We start from the raw sequence: 12,439 nt of genomic DNA, 5'->3' as shown, positions 1-12,439 counted from the left end.
AGAATATCAACTTGATAAGTTTCCGGTAAGGAAGACTTAATGAGTTCATCCCGGTAAAATGCACCTTTTACTTCTTCGCCCTCCAAATCCTTTAAATAATACGTAGGAACTGTTTGGGATGTATCAATACGGGTGATTTTAAATAACTCCTCCGTATTGTTGACGGTGTAAGCCTTATTAAATTTGAACTGCGTTCGTGAGACCGATTGTAGACGTACTATGTCTCCCACCGTCAAATCAGAACTGACGCGATTCTTTATAGTGGGACGGTTTAAATACATGCGTTTAAACTGTGCTTTGATTTGAGACAGGTTACGTATTTCATGTACCTGTTTCGGGGTTTGTTGCAAGCCTAAACCGGTATGGGGTGTGCGATTGTATGCATTCACCAGGGACGGGAGGATATGAATGTACGTTAGCGTATTGTGTAAAGTTAAATACTTATAAATCTTGGTTTTAATGGTACGGATAACCCGCTCGGCCAGAGATGCTTTCGTTTCGCGTGAATAATTTGAGTATAACAACACGCGTTTCGACGATAAATAGTCCTTCACTCGTCTGTTATAAAATTCGGTTCCTAAATCTGTAAAGAGGCGACTTGTACCTTTAGATTCTTCTGTCTCTAAAATGGACTGTAACGCAGACAGTGTACTTTGTCCTGATTTACTGGTAAGAGGTGCCACTTGTAAATACCTGCTAAAGACATCCAAACAGAATAATATATATTTGAAACCTCTATTAAATTTTTGGAGGGCGGAAAAGTCTCCTAGGTCACATGTCATGATGACTCGGGGTTTTGGGGCGAGAATTTTTCGACGGGGGAAGCGTTTTCTCGTCGGTTTATGGAGTGTGTATGTACGACTTTGCTGAAGAAAATCTTTGACATCACGCAATGTTATGTTCTTCTTACGTTTCCTCGCCTCCTTGTACAACTGACGTACTCCCCCTAAACCGGCTGGGTTATTAACATCGTGATAAATATCATTCAATATGTCAGTAGTATTCATAACAGGAAGACTTTTTCACACAGTACCTCGTTTACGATATTGGTACGCAGCTGTAGTTCTTCAGGTGTGTGGTGCCAAGTCACATAGAAGATAACCGTGGGTTTGTTTCAGAACAGTATTTTTATAAATTTCCACAAAAGCTTTTGCACGTTCTCGTCCAAAGATCTGTCTTCCTAAACACTGCACCTGGTGGATATCTCTGTTTTTCATGAGAATATAGTGGGAAGTATTTAAGCCAATACTTCGGGCGAACTTGCCTTGGAAGAAAATATTTTGGACAATAAATATAACAGAAAGATTTTGATGTCTTCCCTTGATAAAACTGTTTACAACCGCCAGAGAATTGGCTGAGGATAGAAAATTATCGTCTAATATCAAAAGACTGTGTGCCTGGGGTCTGTATATGGAGTGATTTCATCGGGGTCGATAATATCTTTGTGTAACTCGAGTTTGTCTTTAATACTGCCATTATTTTGCAGTGGATGTGAAGTAACACCACATATTATTATTCTACTAAACACCTCATGATACTTCTCAACAATTTTAGTGCACAGATGCGTTTTTCCAGAATTTGTATATCCGGCAATAATAATTCGTGCTGGCTGTCTAAATAAGTTCAGACTCTCTTCGCGGAACGTCTTATCCATGACTGTTATTGAGGTATACTAAAACAACCTTAACAAATTACAGTAATTTATTGTATATAACAATACATACATACATACATACATACTTATTATTAACAGGAGTTGCTTTGCATCTGTCCCTTCTCTAACCGTCCAACGGTTAAATCGATAACACCTACCCCATCCCCCTCCCCCTGATCATGTAGATGACACTTGTGTACATTCACAGCTGTTCCTCTTCCAACCGTTTTCCCAATGATCACGTCATAGGTTCGTGTTTGGTTTGCTGCATTGGAATGACACCTCTTCTATTGCACGTCTCTTAATATTAATTCATAGTATTAGTGCGTTGTCTCTTTGCATTGTGCGGTTGAGTGTGAAGTGTTTCTGCAGTAAAATACAGATCCGATAATTTCTCTCTCTCGCCATAATGCTGTGTTCACCCGACCTACCTCATCCTCCTCCTCCTCCTCCTCCTCCTCCTCTTCTTCTTCTTCTTCTTCTTCTTCTTCTTCTTCTTCTTCTTCTGTCACTTGCTCATTATTGGGGTGGTAGTACGCACGAGTGACGTTTTGATTGACGTAATAACGTTTATCATCAAACCTTGACAGGGTTTTTTTTATCCGTGTTGTAGATATTTGTCCTTTGATATTCCTAATGTTATAACACTCCACACGTCTGGCAGCCTCGCCATTCAGAACGTCTTTGAAAGATTTATGTGTTAATTGTCTTTGGTGACATCCGGGTATACCTTTACATCGGGTTATATAACTCTCGTCTTCCATAAACACGGAGTACATCTTAGGTTTCAGGATCACAACTTCCTTGATGAGTTGAGCTCCAGTCTCTGACTTTAAAAGTCCTAATTTTCCTTTTCTTTCCCCGTTGAAACAGGGATGATCATGAGGGAAGTTGCTAGTATCCAGGTACTCCGCAAGCTTACCGTTTTTCAACTCGTCATTTAGATTCTTATGGATTTCTAAGCTGAATATGAAACTGTCTGTGTCTTCGTACGCCAATTTGGCGCGGTCACCGTAGTGTTTCTTGATCACGTTGTACCAAAATGAGTACATCTTCTTCTTCGCCATCTCCAATATTTGAAAACCTACATAATTAGGCTGTCTTATCCGTATAGTCTTTTTCTTGTTCATGCAGATTACCCTTTCATCACCCAGGGGATAAACACCTTTAAAGGATGGGTTAGCTACGCATTTCAAAAAGGTGTTCTTTTTAGTGACATACTTCTGCTGTACTCCATACCTTACCTCTGAAAGCAGTGTACGACCGTAAACTGCGTTTGACATCATTTGAAAATGCGACTGAATTTTACACGTTTCCAGACTCCGCTGGGTAACATTTCTTTCTATAAAAGGCTTAAGGTAGCGTGACTGACGGTAGCTATATATCCCGTGAATGCATTGAATTTCGAGACCCAGAGACATCAACAGCTGGAGTAAGTCTAGACTGATTAAATGATCTTTCAATCCGAGGTGAGATGCTACTAATTTTCTGTTTTTCTTGATAAGCTTGCGTCCCTCCGCTTCTAATAATCGCTGACTGTGAGGAGAGAGCATGTCTTCTGTGATATTCATGTGGGTGAGACATAGGGGAAACTCATCTGTGGCACGAGCTACATCGGCGGATACATTGAGAGTGTCGAGATGAAGCCAGTAGCCCGTGTCGCCATCTGTTGCATGATTCGCAATCCCAGTCTCTAAAAAGACATCCATCTCCCCAGAACTGAGTCTCCTGATATCCCCCACCGGTAAGGGCGCACATTACTGTTGCATACAAAGAATTAAAATCTAAATAAAATATATACGTCCCAGGTCCTCCATTTCCCGCGTGACTGCTTCTCATGAATGGTCGAACACAGGTTACAAACCCTCCTCGAATATTTCTTTTGACGAGGTGATACATTTCAGGACTGTGGGGTGGGTCAAGGCTGATGTCCGTTGATTTTAAAAAGGCGTCGTAAGCATAAGACGACAGCGATACATAATGCACCACGTCTAGACCATATATTTCATGCATTGATGACCTGTATTTCATATAGACATCAGCTAATAAACCAACGTCGATCTCACAGTACAGTTTGACGTAATCACCTAAAGTCCGACAGGAGGTGCTGTTAAAGATGCGTTGGGCGTGCTCATACTCCTCTGGGGATAAGTCTTTCTGTTTCAGGGAATCGCGAAAAGCTTCACGAGGTGGCAATCGCAGCTCTTTCAACCGTTCTAATTTGTTGATGTATTCATAACACAAAAACTGTTTTTGTGTGCACACGCGAGTTCTCACGTCCTGGGGGAGATAACTAACCATCTCATGCGCGTAACGGGTGCTGTAACCGGCTGCTACGTGACTCTCTACCAACTTCTTCAAACTGTCTCCCATAACACTTAATGTGTCTTGGAACTGTAGGTCACCAATTCTCACTCTAAACAACTGTGTACTCGATTTAGATATAATACTAACGACACTCTCCGGTTCATTGAACTCTTTCAAGATGACAGAGACATCAAAACTCATATTGTGAGCCAAGGTGATAAGATAACGTCTCATATCTCTGCACTGCAAGTTACAGCGCGAACAATATGCTGCTAAGTAATTATGACGAGGGAGACTGTGATCATGATGTCTGTGGGGTGGATGTTTCTCATCAAAAGACTGGAAACAAAGTTCGCATTGATTCTGTCTCTGAAAACGGACTTCGTCCACGTCGGTCATATGTATGGGGTACGTTACCGTCGTGACTTTGATACGACGCCAGACATCCGAGAGGTTAGTTATGAAATGATTAACAGCATCGATTCCTATATAACTGTCCTTTTTTACTACATTGCCTTGTCTGTCAACAATGAGATAGGCATAACCTAAGGCTTTTTGTTCTGCTATAACACAGCCCTTCTCACGCGGTGTTGAATATGTTTCAAAATCAAAGAAACACGTATGGGAAGGAGAGTATGAATATGCGAAATTTCGGAAAGTTATCTTTTCATGATTATCAGGGAAAAGCAGTGTTTGGGTAAAGTTGCACTGACAATGGTGATCGCGCAAGTTCACTGTACGTGGGAGACTGCTGAAACATATGGTGCAAAATTGTTGATCTGCCCTAAATAAGAAATAAATACGACACTTTTCGTGAAGATGGGTTATTCATTCACAGACAGTCATGAGGAGTACTTTCATTCCTCCGGGACGTCATGATTTCGATGCTCTCTTTTTAGAGAGTCATGCAAGGGGTGGTGGATTAGAGGATATTAGGATATTTCTCCCGCCTCCCGTTCAGCGAGGTAGAAGAGGAGGTGGAATTTTTAATATACTGAGCGGTCTGGCTAAAAAAGCCATCCCTTTTCTCATGAGAAATGTCGCTCCCGAAGCTGTGCGTATGGGGAAAGACGTATTAGGCGATGTGTTAGATGGACGGGATATCCGTCACTCGTTAAAAACCAGAGGCGTGTCGGCTCTGAAAGGCGTTGGACAAAGACTTGCCCGAGGGGGAGGTAAGGGAGTCCGCAAGCGTCAAAGACGAGTCCAAGGCGGGCGCGTCCGTAAGCGTAAGAAAACAAGCAAAAGAAAGACGAAACGACGGTCACGTAAAACATGTTATAAAAGTGACATATTCAACATGAAAACGTTAGTTTAACGTGGAAGATGGCGGAATACGGACTTGACGTACAGGGGGGTGGGACGACCACCTCTCTGCGTCAGTACGCAGCCGCCGTAAGCGAAGGGTTTCCTCGAGTGACGCGTGAGACCAGTAGAAAGTTCTATTGCATCTCGAAACAAACTCGATATTTTACCCGTTAATCTTGACGGTTCTAATAATGAGATTAATGATAGTTATATTGAATTTAGGATTCCAGGCGTTCCTGGACAATTTCTGGATCTCAGTACACTCTCGATAGACATGAAGACGCGCGTGACCAAGGTGGACGGGTCGAAGCTTGGTGATACGGATCATGTGGTTTTTGCTAACGGCTTTAGTAATACCCTTTTAAAAATTGCACTTGCTACCTCAACGAACAGATGGTAGAATCCAACGCCCTCTTTAATTATCATGCCTTTGTTAAAATGATAACGTCGATCCCCCAAGAAAAGTTAGATTCGATTGGACGTAGTTCCTTCTTTTTCCGTGATGATCAGAGTGAAAAGGTATAGTGAACACGTATAGTGACGAGTACTTTACAGGAGCCAATAAACAAGAAAAGGAAATGATTGCCAACATAAAAGCACACGGTCTTAGTATGACAGCACCTTTGCTGTTAGATATTGCGAGTCTAGACGCGTATCTCCTCGACGGCACAGATGTGAGAATCAGGTTGGAATTAGCAAGTCGTGGATTCTAAACACATCTCAGGATGGAGATCTCTTTAAATTTGCGCTCGAATCAGTAAAACTATGGGTCGATCGCGTCGTGCCGCACACATCAGCGTTATCGTCACTCAATACTTCACTCGCGTCGAAATCCTTGCAGTATACATACAATCGAACCCTGTATAAAACATATGTCTTAGGAATCAATCAAACGAGTTTGCTGGCCGAATTGCCGTTTGCACAAATCATTCCACAGAATCTGATAATGGTTATGGTTGACATGGATAACATGTCTGGTTCTTACAACAAGAACGGTCTTTATTTCACTCACGCGGATCTCAATCACGTTCATATCACCATTAATGGGTCAACGGCTTATAATATTCATGCTCAGTTTCCCCATCATGTCTCTCGACTCTTTTATTCGACGCTAGAAGGACTTGGCTTGGAAACAACTAACAATCTTACTCTCCCGGCTTTTGCAGCGGGTCGAACCTTATGCGCTTTTAATTTCGTCACAGAAGACGTGGAAAATGGGATTCCCCTCGATAAAATGGAAACATGCGTATCTCTTTAACTTTTAATAAAGGACACAACAGAAATCTCGTCATTATATTCTTCGCCGACACGACAGGCATAATTGAAATTGACGCGCATCGTCAAGTAACGTGTCAGGTTCGCGCGTAAAATAAAATGAATGCACTGGAAATCGAACGAGGATTAGCGGGTGTACTGGGGGATAAGATTATTTTTTTAGGTTGTCATCCTGAAAGTCATGTCGGTAAGCTGCTTGAACATGCAAAGCAGCAGCTAAAACCCATTGTCTTTATTCTGAACACTCTGAAGGGGAGAAGTCATGGGTCACTGGATCGCTATATACATTCATTATGAAACTCAAACACTCGGTTACTTTGACACTTATAACTTAGATCCAAGGTTGTATTCACTGTCATTACATCACTTTATACAAGTACATCCGTATATGACGGTGTATAGATTAGCATATAGATTACAGGGTCTGCAATCCTTGTGTGTGGCATTTACACGATGTACTTTTGCTATCTCCTCAGTCATCACCCCTTAAACGTGTCATGTATTCCCTCCATGCAACCTTTAAGAAAGGACAGCATTTCTATAATGATAAACTTATCACGCGATTGGGATACAAACTCTTTCCATTACCACAATGTGAAACAACATTCTGCTTACTTAGTAACGCAAGGCATTGTCGACGAGAGATTTGCAACGTTATCATGTAAAGCATGGTGCCATGCTAAATAGAGGTGAAGACGCGGAGAACACCTGGAGGTATGCTAGAGGAACAGCTGCTATCGCAACACTTGCGTGTATGGGTTGCCAATTGGTTTCCATACTGATGCATATAAACCCAGACGTCCACCCACTACAACCGCACTTTACCAGCAAGTTGAAGTGTATACGCAACGTGATGGCTAAACGGTTCTCGTCAACCACGTTCGGTAAGTGACATCAGTTGCTATCTACATGGTTTGTTAAATCATCAATACCGTTTCCTCATTCTGTATTTACTCTCTTGTTTGTTTTCAGATGGTCTGGTAATCAACATTAATTATTACTGTTCTCGCAACTCACCAGATGAAAGCATGATACGAGAAAGTGTCGATGCAGACGCACCGAGCAGGGAGACTGAAGGACGTGGTGCTGTTAAGCACAAGAAACGTATCATCACAGACTACAAAGCAACCAATCCAAACATAGGTATGTATGCATCTATATGGAATGATAACTCATCCATTTCTTTAAGGCGTTCGAGTAATTATTACTGTTCTCCAGGTGAAACCGCGAGGCGGGAAAACGCTGACGCAGAAATGCTGAGCATGGCAGCTGAAGGTTGCGAGGATGCTCCATACAGGAATCTCATCTCCCCTCCAAAGAACGACTCCAAGGTACCCTCAGCCGAAATCACCGTGGATTTGACGCCTCCATCCCCTGCGGAGGAGACAAGGTTGACAAACAGCCGTAAAAGGAAGAAAAATCTGCCTTCAATCCGTCGTTTACACCCAAGATCTTACCTCCATCTCTGTTGAAAAAGAAACGAGTTGCATCCATCTAAATTGCGTGTGTTTGTATGTTATTACTAAGACGTGTTTTTCTTTTTTGCGTGGTTAAATAAAAATTATAAAATGATTCTGGTTTATTTCTGTATCCCCGTTACTTGTTAATAAACCCCTCGACGGCGACTGGAAATCCGAGTGGTATCCTGGGATTCGAACCCGCGTCGTCCACCACGCGGCGAATGTGAACCCAGTACGCTACCAGTTCGGTCACCGCATACCCTACACCCTACACGCTCCCTCTTAGACAGAACGAGGCATGGCGCAGCCCATGTCTCGCCGCTCCCGGACTCGTCACCTCCCACCAACCGCACCATAGCACATCCCTCGCTCCCTCCCCATAGCATGTCACTGCCGATCCCTCTGTCCCGCCCCACGCTCCCTTGCCCCGCCAAAACAAGCCGCTATGACATAGGATACTACGGAAGTCTTTCCGCCTCCGCCCCACGCTCCCTTGCCCCGCCAAAACAAGCCGGTATGACAGCCTGCCACTACGGCTGTTTTTCCGCCCCGCCCCACGCGCCATTGCCCCGCCAAAACAAGCCGCTATGGCGCAGGATACTACGGATGTCCTTCCGCCCCCCACCCACGTGTTTTTCCGCCCCGCCCCACGCTCCCTTGCCCCGCCAAAACAAGCCGGTATGGCGCAGGATACTACGGATGTCCTTCCGCCCTCCGCCCCACGTGTTTTTCCGCCCCGCCCCACGCTCCCTTGCCCCGCCAAAACAAGCCGATATAACAGCCTGCCACTACGGCTGATTTTTCCGCCCCGCCCCACGCGCCATTGCCCCGGAAAAACAAGCCAGTATGGCAATATTATAACTACTGATATTAAGTTGAAGGAGAGAGAGAGAGTTTTCTTTACAGGAAATTTATTTGGGAATTTCATCAGAAGTCATTAAGAAAAAAAAAACTCCTTCGGGTACCGGTACCGGTACTAACGGTACTTAAGTTTTCGGTACCGGTACTACCGGTACTCAAATTAACGGTACTTGCCCATCCCTACTTGCTGTACAGGTGACCAGCGATGTATGACAGGGAGAGAACGAAGATAAGCCAAAATCCCCAGATTATCACTAAATGCATGAAAAAGTCTCAATATGGGGACAAAATCCCCAAAAGTGGGAGCCCTGCTGTAAAGAGATTAATTTTGCTAAAAACTCTCTCACACTCAGCATCGGAATGGGGCAAACTGACAGCAGAGATAACAAAATATGCCAAATCTTTAAAATCTGGTTCTTTCTTAAGTACTGTAGCCCAGAAAAGTTCTGTTACATTCTTATATCAGTGACCTCTCACACTTTATAGTTGCAACATGCGCCACTAGTCATCCAATCTTTGCAGGAGTGAAACATCCTCTGGAGGCACAAGAAGAGGCAAGTTAGTTGCTGGTGATACCAAAGATGGGATTGCCTTCCTAAACTCTCCTGATAAAGCATTACAAGGAGTCAGACAGTTCAGTCTTGAGATGACTGGGTCATTGAAGTCATACCTCTTCTTTATCTCACAACATGCCACAGCAAAAAAGTTACGGCAGCGCTGGAAAAAAAATGTAGCTCAGATTTCTTTCCTGTAATACTAGTCTTTCAGAGCCTGCAATACTTTTACACCTAGATACATTTCAGTGTCCTTCAGATGTCTGTCACTTCTTGGTGGATCTACCAATCTAAGATCTGTCTTCATGATATAATCTATCTTCATGAAAGATAGGAGAAGGTCTTTGAAAAGACAGCACAGTTTCTCATGCAGTTCTGTGATAACTGTCTGATTTGATTGAAAATAAGTGTTGAAAGAGGTAAACTTGGGTAGGACTCACTCCAAAAAGTAGCACTTCAGTTTGATGTAAGGATCATGCAACCCAGCCAGCAAAAAATGTGGGCCCCAGGTGGGCAACATATGGGAAAGTGTGGTCAAAAATATGGGTTCCCAGTTGGCCAATCTTGGTGGGCCCCGGATTGGCAAATATGGGCCCCACATTTGCCCACACGGACCCCAGATGGGGGATGCAATAGGGTATCTGTGTGGGGCCCAGGTGGGCAGAGTGGGCCCCATGTGGTAACCATATGGGCATGCATGGGCAACATTCCCATAGATGCACAGGATGATAGTTCCTGCTGCCCACAGATCCATTGTTGGAGCTCAAATGACATCCCTATGTACATCAGTTTATTGCCTTTTGTTGAAAGTAATTTCTTGGTTTCAAATCCTTGAAAGGTGACTTTCAAGGATTTGAAACCAAGAAATTACTTTCAACAGAAGGCAATAAACTGATGCACATAGAAATGTCATTTGAGCTCCAACAATGGATCTGTGGGCAGCAGGAACTATCATCCTGTTGGCTTATGTACAGTATCCATGCTTATCAACCCGAGGCAAATTTATCAGGCAGATGTGCCAACAACACAGAATACACTCCATGAGAGCACAGTAAGAAAGCCCGGTCTTGGCAATGACCTTTCTCAGGGGCCAAGCAGCCTAGGAATCACCAACAACAACCCGAGGCAAAAAAGATGTACTTCAAACTAAATCCTGGTTTATTGCTTTTTGAAAACTACAAAAACACAAGTTATTTTTCATACTACTGAAAATAATGCACTGGTTCCATAGGCCATGAATAGCCAGCCAACCAACTAATTCTGAACATGGGTTTGCTGGAAAATAGTAAATGAAAATACTCAATACAATAAAATCAACACATATGAATAACAGCAGAATATGATTTGTACCTGCCTACTACTTTTGTGCAGATACATAAATTGCTTCTCCTAAGAGCACGAAAGCCCAGCTGTCTCAGGGTCATGCCTCTCAAATGTGGTTAATACAAAAACATAACAGGGGTAGGTGGGTGTGCAAGTGCTATATAAAACAGCCCATACTGCACAACTAAAACAACTTCAAATAATGTCCTCATGAAGAAATACTCTGATTATTGCAATTTGGATTACCAGCAGTCATTATATACACTCGACCCTCGATTTAACGGATAAATGAACCAACAGAAAATCTGGAGCGCAGAAATCAGTCTAAATCTTCTACATTTGATTCAGTTATGGCTTACCCTCTAATGAAACCCAAAATAACAGTCAACAAAGCAAACCTCCGCCTACCGTGCCTAACAGTATATAGCTAGGAAGTATTATAGCAAGAGAGGCAGAATTTTCGGTAAAAATTCTCTCACTAGTCTCAGTCCAATTGCAGACAACAAATAAATAGGGCAAGGTCAGGATGACACAGTTTAGTCTGTTCATGCATGTGGTGAGGATGTCTAAGTCACCAAAAGCTTCACATACCTTGGTAACAATGATGGGTCTCACCAGGAAGTCACTCGACAGATTGGCCTGGCCCAAGGTATTATGGACTCGCTCAATACCGTGTTACTTGATATTTACGTGTAGATCAACAACAATAGTTTATATTTTATAATATATAATGTATATTAATGCAATGGTGTGTGAAAAATGCATTCATTGTATCATTTCCTGTAATTACTGGTTTGAAAGCTCTACCAACATTATTATGACGTGCAGATTGGCCTTGGTCTGGTCCGCATATCTGTCCCGGGGACGGGAAGGGGAAGGGGAGATTTATACCTACCCCAGACCAGCGTATGGGGATGGGGACGGGAAAGGAAAGGGGAAGACTAATACTATAGCCGTAAGCCCCGCTCACGCCGGGATTTTTCCGCTGAGAAGGAGTCGTTACTGTCCTACCTTTAGCAAGAGGGATAGGGTGTGAGATAGATGAGCCTTGCTCTAATCGGGAGGGTACTTTCTGGCGTTGACGAGTCCAGCACTTGATCAGGTAGAAGTAAATTATACACACACACACACACACACACACACACACACACACACACACATTCCGTACCACACACCGCTCCGTAGCTCAGTAGTTAAAAGCTCTGCACTGCCAGGCTTCGGTGCCTTGCAGCACCCCGCCCCCTCGAGCAAAGGGGATGGGGTGAGTGGTGTGTGAAGGCCGCGGCAGCAGTAGCCATAGATTGATTTCAATGAGAATACTCTTGTCGGGAAGGTACTTGCTGGCTATGACGAGTCGAACTCGTGGTCAGACCTTGGTGAAATGCACACACACACACACACACACACACACACACTGGAAGCTCGTTAAATATGCTTCCTCGAGGCTAGGCGTTCTGTATCATCTCCGCCGGTTATTTTTCCCCCTCAGAGGCCGTCCATATATAGGTACCTTATCTGTCCTCTGTTAAGTCACCAAAAAAAAGAGGTGACAGCTTTAAGTGAATAACAACTTTAAAGTAAAACATCACACTTAAATTAAAGACTTATACTTAATTATATTTACATTACATTTACAAACAAGCAAAGCAAAAGTATATCCCCAGGTATAATAAAATAGTAAGTACCCTTAGTGACAC

The 12,439-nt window shown here is 43.2% G+C and overlaps 1 pseudogene; it reads left to right on the top strand.

Moving 5' to 3' along the window:
• Nucleotides 1-4,762: 4,762 nt before the first annotated feature.
• On the top strand, nt 4,763-6,786 carry LOC126989779 (uncharacterized; annotated as a pseudogene).
• Nucleotides 6,787-12,439: the final 5,653 nt, after the last annotated feature.

Source organism: Eriocheir sinensis, unplaced genomic scaffold (assembly GCF_024679095.1).
Source record: "Eriocheir sinensis breed Jianghai 21 unplaced genomic scaffold, ASM2467909v1 Scaffold1296, whole genome shotgun sequence".
In the NCBI taxonomy this organism is placed as follows: Eukaryota; Metazoa; Arthropoda; class Malacostraca; order Decapoda; family Varunidae; genus Eriocheir; species Eriocheir sinensis.
Note: the sequence above shows the minus strand (reverse complement) of the source record. Positions and strands in the feature narration are given on the sequence as shown.